The following is a 14,775-nucleotide window of genomic DNA, read 5'->3' as shown; positions in this document are numbered from 1 at the left end:
AACAAGGGTTATCAGGCTTGTTTTTTGCCTTGTGGCATAAATCATTTTGTCTCCGAGCATCTTTTTCAATTAGCAAAAAGGATTGAATGCAAAGACTGGATTGATGGATGGATGGCCCCCCCATGGGCACGGCATACATTCCAAACACATATGGCATACAGTCATGCCAGAGCTGTTCTGTAGCATTATGAGAAATGTGGCTGAAAGCCAGTCAAGAACATGGTCATATATTTCACCCTAAAATCAAAAACGTTTTTTTGTTGTTGTTGTTGTTTGTTTATTTGTTTGTGTTTTTTGTTTGTTTGTTTTGCACATATGTAAAGCATTGGTGTCTCTCTCCCCTCCCTCCAGGACATTTACGGAACCCGTCTCACCCGTAAAGCCCTCTGCATCGCAGGTGATCCCACCCACACATCACACAGCTTCTTCAGTCTGCTGCCATCAGGGAGGAGACTGCAGAGTCCCCAGGCCAGGACCAGCAGACTGAAGGACAGCTTAATTCATCAGGCTGTCAGGAAGCTGAACTCCCTCCCGACCTTGCCCCCCTCCCCTCTTTTTCCCCATGCACCTCTGAACTCTGAACCTCAGTCCCCACCCCCCCGCCCCCAGCTCCCACTAACACACTGGGACCTGCACCAGACACTTTGTACAGCATTGGTCTGCTCACTACCTCTTTCAGCAGTTAACTGACCTCATTCAACTACCTCTACTGTCAGTTTAAATAAAGAACTGCTCTCTGAGATCTTTGACACTTTTGACTGAATAAGCTCTTTTGCACTACAATAATTATATCTGCACTGTTTACTTCACTGGTTTGCACTCTGTCTGCCATGCGCCTTGTACTGCTTTACTTATCTTTCTTTGTACATGACCTATTTGTATATTTGTATAGTTGCACTTTATATTATATTTATTACCTGTATTTAATGTTTTACTGTTAGTGTTATCTGTATGCACCAAGGGTCTGAGAGTAACGCAATTTCAATTCTCTGTATGTATGTACTGTACATGTGGAAGAATTGACAATACATATTTATAATTTGTACATCATGATAGAAATGAAGGATACCAAACATGTGGTCAGTTTTTGTAAGTTTTGTAAACAAAAAAAAAGAAAAAAAAAAAGTTAGCCATTATGAAAAAGAGGCATGCATAACTGTATTGAATGTGCACTTGTGGTGTGCTTCAAATCTTAAAATGTACTTGCGCAAAATATAATGTTAATGGAATAAACGGCCACTTAATTGTAGTTAAAGTCAGGTCAAGTCACCTTTATTTATATAGCGCTTTATAGAATACAGATTGTGTCAAAGCATCTTTACAGGATTATACAGGAAAATAGTATGTCGATAATAGGAAGGTCAATAGAAAACACTCAGTTTTTCAGTTAAAGTCAGTTCATTCATTCAACATCCAACTAAAGAGAACCTAATATTATAACTTAAAATTATCAAGTAAATGACTCCGCTGCCAACAGATGGAGCTATGATTATAACTGAATATTAGCATGTAAATGTCTTCAGGCCAGGACTCCAAAGATGTGAATTTTGGGGCAGATCGGACATTGCATGTTTAAGTTAGTGTAAAACAAGTAATTTCCTGTTGCCAGCAGGTGGCGTTTTGACTATAAATCAATATTGGCCTCAAGATGTGTTTAGGCCAGGACTCTTATAAAACGTGTGACGTTTGAGGCAGATTGTGCATTGTATGCATAAGTTACAAACAACTTCCTGTTTCATAGTATTAATAGCATGCTTTAGGTGGCGCTATAACTATAACCAAATATGAACATGTACTGTAGATGTCTTCAGGCCAGGACTCTAATCAAACCTGTGAAGTTTAAGGCAAATTGGATATTGTATGCACAAGTTACAGTAATGTTCTGTTTCACTGCATTAATAGCATGCTTTAACACTTAGCTAAGTGTTGCTAGCATGTTTTAGCATGCTTCTAAAATGTTGCCAGCCTATTTTGCCAGGAGTCCATAACAGTGTTAAACATGACACTTCCTGTTGCCAGCAGTGGCGCTATGACTATAATTAGCTAAGTGGCATATTGATGTGTTCAGTACAGAACTCTTATCAAACTGGTTAAATTTGGGGCAGACTGGACACTGCATGCCTGAGTTACAGTAACTTCCAGTTTCACTGCATTAATAGCATGCTTTAGCACTTAGCTAAGTGTTACTAGCATGTTTTAGTATGTTTCTAGCGTGTTGCCAGTGTATTTAGCACTTGCTGACATTTTATAATATGTTGTAAAAAGTTACAAAGAGTTTAGTTTAAAACAAAATGTTACAACACACCCCTGAACCTTAATGTATTACTTGTAAATTTCAGCACTTTATTATGGTATAGTTTAAATAGTTTTATTTATTTTTTATCAGCACTTTTCTCATACTCACATTACACTCAATTTCCATTAATAAATCTACCTAACTCTTGTCTGAAAATGTATATCAGAAATAAATAATTAAAAACAAAAGGAGAGAAAAATGCATATTTCTAAAGCAAGCTGTCATTTTCATTTGCATATTACATTTCTATACCAAACATAGCCAAGCAAAGAACATGAATCATAGCTGATGTTATGGGAGAAAAAGGCTTATGCTATGCCAGTTTAGGCCAAATAAACTATTATTTTTCAAGATAATTATTAATGATCATATTTAATGTAACTGATTTCATATATATTTGCTAAAATCATTTAAGTTCTTTTTTTCCCTCATTAATGTACACACAGCACCCCATATTTAGAGAAAAACACAGAATTGTTGACATTTTTGCAGATTTATTAAAAAAGCAAAACTAAAATATCACATGGTCCTAAGTATTCAGACCCTTTGCTGTGACACTCATATATTTAACTCAGGTGCTGTCCATTTCTTCTGATCATTCTTGAGATAATTTCTACACCTTCATTTGAGTCCAGCTGTGTTTGATTATACTGATTGGATTTGATTAGGAAAGCCACACACCTGTCTAAGACCTTACAGCTCACAGTGCATGTCAGAGCAAATGAGAATCATGAGGTCAAAGGAACTTGGGTTCCTATGAGCACAGTGGCCTCCATAATCCTTAAATGGAAGATGTTTAGGACGACCAGAACCCTTCCTAGAGCTGGCTGTCCGGCTAAACTGAGCTATCGGGGGAGAAGAGCCTTGGTGAGAGAGGTAAAGAAGAACCCAAAGATCACTGTGGCTGTGATCCAGAGATGCAGTCGGGAGATGCGTGAAAGTTGTAGAAAGTCAACCATCACTGCAGCCCTCCACCAGTCAGGGCTTTATGGCAGAGTGGCCCGACGGAAGCCTCTCCTCAGTGCAAGACACATGAAACCCCGCATGGAGTTTGCTAAAAAACAGAGAAATAAGATTCTCTGGTCTGATGAGACCAAGATAGAACTTTTTGGCCTTAATTCTAAGCGGTATGTGTGGAGAAAACCAGGCACTTCTCATCACCTGTCCAATATACAGTCCCAACAGTGAAGCATGGTGGTGGCAGCATCATGCTGTGGGGGTGTTTTTCAGCTGCAGGGACAGGACGACTGGTTGCAATCGAGGGAAAAATTAATGCGGCCAAGTACAGGGATATCCTGGACGAAAACCTTCTCCAGAGTGCTCAGGACCTCAGACTGGGCCGAAGGTTCACCTTCCAACAAGAAAATGACCCTATAAGCACACAGCTAAAATAACGAAGGAGTGGCTTCACAACAACTCTGTGACTGTTCTTGAATGGCCCAGCCAGAGCCCTGACTTAAATCCAATTGAGCATCTCTGGAGAGACCTGAAAATGGCTGTCCACCAACATTTACCATCTAACCTGACAGAACTGGAGAGGATCTGCAAGGAGGAATGGCAGAGGATCCCCAAATCCAGGTGTGAAAAACTTGATGCATCTTTCCCAAAAAGACTCATGGCTGTATTAGATCAAAAGGGTGCTTCTACTAAATACTGAGCAAAGGGTCTGAATACTTAGGACCATGTGATATTTCAGTTTTCCTTTTTTAATAAATGTGCAAAAATGTCAACAATTCTGTGTTTTTTCTGTCAATATGGGGTGCTGTGTGTACATTAATGAGGAAAAAAATCAACTACAACCAATACAACAAATATCTCCAATATTACAAGAGTGAAAAATTTAAGGGGGTCTGAATACTTTCCGTACCCACTGTATATTGAAGATAATTTTACATTTACTCTCAAACAGCAAAATGTTAAAATATATATTTCAAAGCAAATGTTAACCAGTATTTCTCAGTCGCTTTGCTGCATTTCTCAAATCAGAAATGAAATTCTCAAAACTACTTGTACAACCTCCACATCATCTAGTCATTTATACACATCATGAAACCAGTTCCTCATTCTTTTGAATAAGTTGCGATTGCTTTTGTACATTGATGCAATTGATTATGCACATTTATCTGTAATTTCCTACATTATCAGTTGCTAATGTTATGTTGCTCAAAATGTATTGTATAGTTTTCTGTGCAATAGTCTTACCCCTCAAAACATCTGGTCGTTAGGTCATCGAATATGTCACTGAATGCAAAATGGTTCATCTAGTTGTCGTAAACTGGCAAGCACATTTTTTTTTTTTTTTTTAACACATTATTATTAGACTTTTTGTAAATTTGGCATGAATTGTGCAAGTGAATCTTGACTAATAAAGAGAATGTAGATAAACCAATGATAAACCATTTCTCTGAAATAGCTCAAAGGTTCATCTCATGAATCTTCAGTTGGAAAGCATATACTGTATATGACAAAGGCCAACACAAGAGTTACACATTCTGAAAGTGGACTTATCTTTTTATTTTCATCTTTGTGCCCATATTTCTTTTTCCTTCTATATATCACAATGACATTGTAAAGTGTTTTTTATTTTTTTGGTCAGACCACTAGTAAAAGTGTAACTAGAAATTCTATCCAGTCTCTTTCAATCAATATCCCACATACAGTAATGTGTAAATTTGTACTTTTGAAATGGATATATGGCATACATAAACATATGGCATACTGTTCAATACAGTAACTGTCATCCATATGCCATAGTTTACATCAGAACATCCCTCCAGAGTACACTGTTATATTGACAACATGACTAAGTAATTTGACTGTCTTATCCGTACACAGTGACACAAGGACTTGTCATTCTGATGGCACTGACATGTTCATTGACACAGATATTTATTTTTGAGAGATGAACTAAGGATTTTGAGTAAGAGACTGGCTTTTGCAGGTAATCCATGGTGTTTTGCTATTTGTACGAGTTGTTTTGAGAAATGCACTTACTGTTTTGCAAATGTCAAGGATGATTCGAGAAATGTTCCAAAGCGACTGAGAAAAAACTGTAAGCAAATGTTAACTGGGTTTACAACAGCCTTAATATTTATATTATATTTATAATATGCTGTAATATAACTGCTGTAATATCTTAACATGCATGACTCTGGCCAGTATTAACATAGAGAGAGAGAGAGAGAGAGAGAGAGATGCTAATCTATAATACTGGCCAGTATTAACATTTTAGTATTCTAGATTAAAGCTTTACTTACCAATGATGAGAAGCTCTACAGCAGGACGGTTTTCATTTCTGTTCATCATGTTTGTCTTGGGCAGAACAGGTTGTGTATCAGGGCATCTTCAGTGTGTGTGTGTGTCTCATTCATTCTCCTCAATGCTCCACCTCCATGAATAAAATGTAAACGGCTTCCAATGCTGAATTTAAAGGGATAGTTCATGCAAAAAATAAAAATAAATAAATAAAATTTTATTCTGTCATCATTTACTCACTCTCAAGCTGTACCAGACCTGTATAAATAAATTTACCATTTACTCACTCTCAAGTCGTACCAGACCTGTATGATTTTCTTTATTCAACTGAAAATTAAAGAAGATATTTAGAAGAATGTGTGGAACTAAATTCTTTATTCAACTGAAAATTAAAGAAGATATTTAGAAGAATGTGTGGAACTAAACAGTAAATAACAACTATAGTCCAACTATTCCCTTTGCTCCCATAACATTTCTAAAACAAAAACACTCATTTGCTGATTCAGGGCTCTATAGCCATATTAATTAATCCTAATTTCTCACCGATTCTCACATTATGATGTTGTATAGTATTACATACAAACTTACCTATCTTGTCAGAATGTATATGAAGAAACAACACGGCTTAGTGTTTCTACTCAAGATGTGGTTACTGTAGGCCTACTGTTCAACTTGTTCCAGATTAATTATGGAAAGTGATGTGGCTGTAACAATGTGATGCATTGGCAATTGTCAATATAAAATGTCAATATGTACAAGAGCAAACCATGAAAAGCTCTTCTCATTATGAACTGAATTTTGTGCTTTCTTGATTTTTTAATGTTCTGTTCTGACATTAAATGTCACTTGGATTGTTGTGATCTCATTTTATATATCTAAGTATTCGAAGAGTCTTCATCTCCCAAACTATCATATAAAATCAATAGACTCTGACAGACGGACTGGAACTTGAACTTATAGACTGGACTGGAGCGCTCTGCGCTCAATGCATTATTCTCCACTAGATGTCGTCTCAGGACATTAAATGTAATCAAACAACGTTTCAAACGGAAGACAGAGAGAGTTTGGTAGATTGAAAACGTGTTGGGATTGAGAATCTCTCATAGTAATCTCTCATGTGTATAAAACCCACTGATCAGGCTGATGTGTTTCTAATTTCACGTGATAAAAGCAATGGTTCCAACTAATCTGGTTAACATCAGTGTAAAAGTGCATGGTCATTGTGTGAAAGTAGTTTGAAATGTCATTCTGTTCTAGATAAAACAGTGTAAAAACAGTGGGTAAATACTAAAATGCAGCAAGCAGTAGTATTCTGAGCAATAAGATCTTTTTTTCATTTTGATGAATGTTTGATGACAATTTGTGACTTTTTTATAACTATCAAACGTTTTCACTTCATATTGCTTTTTTATTATTAAAAAATAACCATATTTCTTAAAGATGGAAACTAGAATCAAATATACATACATTAAGAGGTAACAAAAGTAAAACATCCTACTGATTGAAATGCATATCATTGCATAACAAGCATTGTTTTACATACTACTCTTTCTTTTAAATAGTATGCAGTATTCAGTATGCACTGCTTAGTATGCAGCCAGAATCACGCCATTGTGATCACAGCCAGTGTTCTTGTTTGAGCATGCGTGCATGATGACAAACCCACTAGACTCCACCTTCCAGTAACAAGAGATGATTTATCACGAGAACACTGGCGACAGAGGCACAGAAATCAGCCGATGCTTTCACAAAGCCAGTGCATCTGATTTGAAAGTGTTTCATACTGCGCAAAACGATTAGAATACAGGTCCACGCGTGGGAGAACACGAGAGAGAAGACGGCGTTCAGTTTGCAGGTTGGAAGCAGCGCAAATGAAGCGATGGAGACGGATGTACTGGTGCATGTCATAAATGCATGATTGCATGGACGACGCTTTTCCGTCGAAATCAAACGGGTTTGTGTGCGACAAATTTATGCACTATTGAGTTAGAAATATAGCATGCTCTGTCAGGTTGTGAATATGCCGTGATAATGCTTCCTGATGAGGACCAAGCGACCAGTCCAGAGTGCCAAATGCAAGTCTCATAGAGGGCAAACTGGAATTGGAGATGGAAGAAATGCATTTCACAGCCCACTTTTTGAGGCCTCGATTATACTAACCTCTGTCTGAACTGCCGTTTCCAGCACCACGGACAGCGACCATGAACAGGTTACGCAGGAAAGCGTGCGTGGCTCTTCTGTTGTTCACTTTGTTCATTTTTGGTACTATGATGGGCCTACGAACCCTCAAACCCACCGATGGCTTCTCGGATCTTGCTCAAGGAATGGAGTTGATGCCTTTGGTTGGAGAGCGAATAGACCAGAGACCCAATCAGGTAGTTGAATCAGCAGGTCAAAACGGTGCTGGGGGCAGTGACACCAAGATAGTGTTTTCCAGCTCTGGTCCCGACCACAGCATATTTTATGACATTCACATCTTCTATTATTTATGGTATGGCTCGCCACAGATGGACAGTAGTTATATACACTGGGACCATGTACTTGTACCACACTGGGACCCCAAAATAGCTGCCAGTCACCCAAATGGACCGACACAATCCTCCAGATGACATTGCGTCCAGTTATTACCCTGAACTGGGACCCTACAGCTCCAGAGATCCAGATGTCATTGAATCCCACATGGCACAAATCGAAGCGGCGGCTGCAGGTTTTATGGCCAAGATGCAATTTGATGAATTATGCTTGTCATTAATTATATTTATGTTTCTTTGACTATTATAGTACAATGTAGATGGTCGTTCATCATTTAAAAAAAAACAGACAAAATGTTGCTTGTTGAACAACATGTATTTCCACTTTTGATGCCAGGTGTGTTGGTCCTGTCCTGGTACCCTCCTGGTGTGGCAGATGAACATGGCAAACCCACTGAGGATGTAGTGCCAGCTGTAATGGATGCTGCCCATAGACACAGTATCAAGGTAACTGGCGAGAGATCCATAAAACTAATCTGCTTACACAAACACTTGGTTTATGGAGTTTTTTCTGATGTATTTGTTTTAAACACTGCCAGAAATGAATATGCACAATATGTACCTTTAGGGGTAAAGCTTCTTTAAATTTTGCTGAAATGCTGTTAATGTCAGTCCATAAAAAAGTTAAAAATCTTCATTAAACTCACGGCACTTGCAAAGATGGGATTGTCAAAGATGCATTAACTGTGAACTGAGCTGCTCTGAAAACAGTATTACAAGCTGCCTGTGTGTAAACTATACAGCTATGTTTTAACTATATACTGTATCTACTTCTTTAGCTATATAGCTACTTCTTTAGATTGCAGTATTTTATTTGATAATTGTGCTTTTAAAAGACACTATTGCTATTTCAGTTTTATTGATTAATTGTGAAGCCTCATTTGTTAATTTTAATGTTACATGCTTTTCATCAATTCACAAACCCCCTGCAGTTCCCTCTCTCATCCCCCAGGAGTTTGCGAACCCCTGCCTTAGAGTAGTACCCTTAAGGGAATCTTTTAAAAACCTTTAAATACAAAGATGTCCCTTTAAGATGCCCCCAGTGACAAATTGATGTACCCCTAAATATACCCTTTTTTTTCTGTGTGTTGAATGTATATGTGAGCTTATATTTACAGTATGTGGTTATGTCATATCATGACAATTTAGTGACCCTAACCTGATACCTTAAACCTAAAGTGTTCACCTTGAACGGTAAAGGTGAATGGTAAACAACTTCCACACCAAGTCTGTGCTTATATTTTAAAATAACAAATATATAGCCTCTATTGTAAGACTTCATATAAAGACATCTGTTATGTATTTGCAGTTTTCACATTACATCATCCATATGGTGTATAAATATCAGGACATAAACCTGATATTATATCTTATCAGTTTCCTTATAAAGGAAGTAAATATGATTTTACATATGATAATTCCTTGTAATATCCCATTTAAAAATTCAACAAGATCTATGAGTTACTAAAATAGTAGATAGGCACTAAACATGGTTTTCAGTTTTGTTGCAACCGCTGAATCGCTTGTGCTTTTTGTAGATGAGCCCACTGATTGTAATTTCTAGAGCTTGCCTATAGTGGTTGCAAAAGTCTTAGTTTACTGTTTATAGCTGTGTTCACCATTTCTGCCTGATGAGGTGTGACTGGGCCTTTTTGTTTTGTTTTGTAAGCCCAGAATCCCCTGGTGTCTAGAGAAGCCAGTCGGGAACACCATACCATTGATTATTGTTATGTTGTTGTCAGTGTATTAGTTGTGTTTTCTTCCCATGTGTCTAGGAATGGTTAAATTTTAGCCGTAACATTGGGGCCTCGACCTGCTCAACTGCTCTGGCTGCAACTGTTCGGGTAAAACACAAGATCACAGTATTCTGTATGTAGTTTTAAGTCTTGAAATACACTAGGGGCTGATTGCAAAGTCTCTGAAGAAAACATATGAATTAGTTGGAAACAGAAAGCAATAACAGTCATTTGTGCTCATTCATGAATGCTCCCAGTTGGTGTGCTTGAGCAGTGGATGAATGAAGAGCGTATATCTCTTCAGCGCTGACTGCATTTGCTTTGTTTCACATCAGAATTGATAGTGTTGGAGTCTGGGCTTTATGTTTGACAATGATGTGTGTGTGTGTGTGTGTGTGGAGCGTATGTATATATATATATTATATGATATATAATATATATATATATATATATATATATATATATATATTATAGTATATATATATAATTTTTATCATCTATGACTAGTCAAGACAAGGCAAGTTGCAGTTCTTGTTACCCATAAGTTTACCAATCAGCTAATCAGCAAACAACCGTAACTTTGCCAATTATTGTAACTTGAAAATTTAACTTGAAAAAGCAGGTTTATTATTACTTGCATTGTAACAGAAAGATTGAGCTTGAAATTCCAACCCACTTCTGTCTTTGCAAGGCTGAGCTGAAGTTGTTGTTTCATCCCGGCTGAGATGTCAGAAAGGCTGGCAGAGCTAGATGCTGAAACTTTGAGGTTGTCAGGATGGTGTATTTGTATGATCGAGTCTAATGTGTTTGTAAACCACTGAACCCTGAGGCACTGAGTCAACTGATGTGACTTAGACACCTTGCCTTCCAGAAAACCTTAAAGAACCTGTCCATGCGCTGTGGATATCATATCTGGGATGAATTTGTACTTTAGTCATTTTTAGTTTTTCTAAACATCTTTAAAACTTTCCAAACCACCAAAGCACTACATTTTCCCTTGAAATGTTAATCTCATTTGCATTTCATGGTTTAAAAACGTTTTTTTTTTTAAAAGAGACATTTTGTGCTTGGCTGTTAGATGGCAGTGCAAAAGAGATTTCAGAAGGAAATTGGACCACTTCTGATTTGCAAAAAATGTGTCAAAGCAAATTCATAATTCAACAGAACATTTTCAGGGCACCATCATTTGTTCTAATGCATCATGTGAGTGTGTCACCTTTGTAATTTTAAACAATAAACATGGACAGAGGCTTTTTTTTCTTCATTGACTCTACCATTACAAGTCATTTTCTATAGCAATAGGTGTAGCTGTAACCAGTTTATTGACTACACTGGCGGTCAATCCTCAAGAACAGAGGGTCAGTGGATCATTTCAGGTGTTTGAGCACCTCTATTTTGTATTATCAGCAACCTCCTTCTCAAAGACTGGTATAGTGCCAGATGTTCATGTCCAAAGTGTCTGATGTCAAACTGACCATGACAGACAGAGCTGCATCGCTAAAATGCAGGTTGTCATGGAAACAGTTTATGAAGACCTTCTGGATTGGCGGTGTGGACAAATGGTGGGTGTTTTGCGCTTGGCTTTTCTCATTCACGAAGGCCATAAGGGCTTTGCAGTTCAGTCACCCTTGTGCATGTTGCCGTCACTGAAGTGGAGAGGGTCTGTCTCCTCTGAGTATTCAACATGACACGTCTGTGTATTCTCAGCTTCCATGTTTTCTGGGACATTGAGAAATGTCATCTGTCAGCCACCTTACAAAGGTGTTGCAGTCAGAAGTAGTAGTATCTCTGATAACATGGGGAATGAAGTAATGTCTAATATTCACAGATAAGCTTCATTAAAGTGTTACCCTATTTCTTTCTACAACAGTTCTTAGAATAGGGTAACACTTTATTTTAGGTGCCAAGTCTCCCTGTTAACTATTTTCTTATTAGGAATGCATATTACTAACATGTTGGCTGTTTATTAGTACATATAATGGCTTATTCTGCATGACCATATTTTAGATCCTTAATGCTAACCCATACTTAAACTTAACAACTACCTTACTAACTGTTAAGTAAGCATAATTAATAAGATTTTTTTTAAGTCTTAGTTCATAGTTAGTTAATAGTGAGAATTGGACCTTCAAATAAAGTGTGACCAAAAAATGGAAATATGTTCAAAGAGTGACTCTTTATAGCTGTGAAATGTTAGAGGAACATGCTCATGGTTAATTTTAAAGAACTACACCTGTGATTTTTTGGACGCACTGTGTGAACTTTGAGAGAAGTGAACTTTACACAACCACACAAAATTTTCCATGCAGCATTTAATTGATCAGATGACACCTGTTTTGATATTTTTTTTTGGCATTTAATTCAATGACATTTAACACATTTTTTTGTGTAATTTAAGTGTCCAATTAACTTTTTAGTAGTATTTGTATGCCCTCTATTATATCATTATCAAGATTTGTATCAGTTTATTACAGGTATACAGACAGATGTGTAGTATGACTGAATGATACATGATTTAGAAACTTCTAGAGATTGTCTTACTTTTTTAACTTCAACTCTTTTCAGGTTGCGTTTCACCTGCAGCCCTACAAAGGCCGGACAGAGCTCAGTGTGCACGACAACATCAATACATCATTGACAAGTAAGTTGGGCAACCATCCTCAATACCTCCTGCACCATACCAGAACTAAAGATCACTTTGCTAACCTGAAAGTCTAGCCCTTCTCCATCCTGATGAGCTGGCTTGCTTTGAACTCAGGAGTTGGGGTGAAATTCAATCCAGCCTGGCGAACAGAAAGGAGAGTGGTGTTTTAAAAATAGAGGTCTAGTTCTTCCCATTAATCAATCATGAAAACAGAAAAGCGTATAACATGACCCGACCTATGGTATTGTGGCTAACTCACTCAGGTTAAGAGAAGATAACAATGGCTGCAGTGTGTAAATCTATAACACTATGACAGTCCTACTGCGTGTAATATATTTGCTAACAAATGACTAATGTTTAAAGTAATTTGAATTGTTCTCTAGTAACATGAATGCTTTTGGAAAGAACAGATATTAAGAATATTTTTGATGAAATCCAAGAGCTTTCTGACCCTTCAAAGACAGCAAGGGAACTACCACAGTCAAGGCTCAGAAAGGTTATATATATATAACTTCCTGTAACCCTTTACCACACAACGATTTTATTTCATTAATATAATGCATTAGGTATCATGAACTAACAATGAACAATATTTTTTTAAGTAAAGTAGGTTAATGTTCATTTCTAAATAAACATTTTTGGTATTTCAAATTGTAAAAATGTATATTTGTTAATTTATTATGAACACATGAATTAAAAATGAATATATATTCATGAATTAGCATTATAGTATGCTTTGATTTTATGAATGCTGTAAAAATGTTTGTATTGTTAGTTTCACGATATCTAATGTATTAAGTAATTCAGTGTTACTAATTAATTTTATTATTGTTTTATGTAAAAGTTATAATTCATAAAAAATTGCAGTATATGTAGATTATATAAAAAGATTATTTAAATATATATATTAAATAACTCATATTTACAGATAACGGGACACACAGGGCTTTCTACAGGTTCAAGTCCAGCACTGGGAAGATCCTTCCGCTCTTTTATGTGTACGACTCTACCTTACCCCACCGAGGCCTAGGCTGAGCTGCTGACTGTCAGAGGCTCTCTCAGTCTGCGAGGAACTCCTTACGATGGCATCTTCATCGCTCTCATAGTGGAAGAGCGTCACAAGCAGGACATCCTGGCTGGTGGTTTCGACGGCATGTACACCTACTTTGCTTCTAATGGCTTTTCCTTTGGATCGTCTCACCAGAATTGGAAAGCGGTCAAAGCATTTTGCGACAAGAACAACTTGCTGTTTGTGCCTAGTGCTGGACCTGGTTATATTGACCACGCCGCCGTCCGGCCGTGGAACAACCACAACACACGCAACCGAGTGAATGGACGATATTACGAGACCTCTTTGCAGGCAGCGATGGCCGTAAGGCCTGATATCATCACAGTAACGTCATTTAAATGAGTGGCATGAAGGAACTCAGATTGAGAGGCCGTGCCTAAGAAGACTGTGGCCCGTCTGTATTTGGACTACAAACCCCATCAGCCAGACCACTATCTAGAGCTCACCAGGAAGTGGGCAGAACATTTCAGTAAGGAGAAAGAGCAGTGGCTTATGTGATTCGGTCCTCGTCACGTCTTACCATTGTTGAGTTTTGGTTTAGAATGTTTTTCATATGTGATTGACGTTATCAATGTTACAGATTACTGTCTTTCAATTTAATGCATACATTTTAAAGGCAGCTAAGTAATTAGCAAGGACAAGACAACTTCTTGTCTCTCTTACTTGGCCTGTTGATAAACAGTTGATTTACTGTTTCGCAGACAGATTACTTTGAAGAGAATCTTTAAAAAAAAAAAAAAAAAAAAAAACAAGAATGACATCTGTCCAAAACTGCTAGTTGTGATTTGCTGAAAATCAGTTTGCATTTGTCTGTTTTTCTCATTCAATCAAGTGCATATTCATACATGGGACATCACGAACAGCCTATAAATGTGAGAACCATGGCTGTTTGCCATCGCTGACATCAAACCTGGCAAAAAAATGTTTTTAATGTGCCATATTTAAGCGGACAAAAGTCATTGCACAGTTTCTATGGTATGCCTTAATGGATTTTTATGTTATTTTTTTTTCTTTATCTCTCTTGTTTTATTTAGTCATTTTTGGACCTAAGCAGCATCTATCCTTATTCCCTATCATTGTATGGAGAAGAGAAAGAGTGAACATTGTGCTATATGCCTCCTTTTGTATTCCAAGTGTGTTCTGGAAGTACATGGGACTGAGTGAATTTGTAATTTTAGCTATTCTTTTAACATTCTGAATCTGACTTCTGCTAGCAGCAACAGTGTGGCCTCAGTATTTAAAGA

At 37.3% G+C, this 14,775-nt stretch overlaps 1 pseudogene; it reads left to right on the top strand.

The window, feature by feature from the left end:
• The first annotated feature begins 7,516 nt into the window (after nt 1-7,516).
• On the top strand, nt 7,517-14,029 carry LOC109060262 (annotated as a pseudogene).
• The last annotated feature ends 746 nt before the right edge of the window (nt 14,030-14,775 follow it).

The sequence above is a fragment of the Cyprinus carpio genome, unplaced genomic scaffold (genome assembly GCF_018340385.1).
Source record: "Cyprinus carpio isolate SPL01 unplaced genomic scaffold, ASM1834038v1 S000000972, whole genome shotgun sequence".
Taxonomy (NCBI): Eukaryota; Metazoa; Chordata; class Actinopteri; order Cypriniformes; family Cyprinidae; genus Cyprinus; species Cyprinus carpio.
The sequence above is the reverse complement of the archived record's forward strand: the minus strand, read 5'-3'. Positions and strand labels throughout refer to the sequence as shown.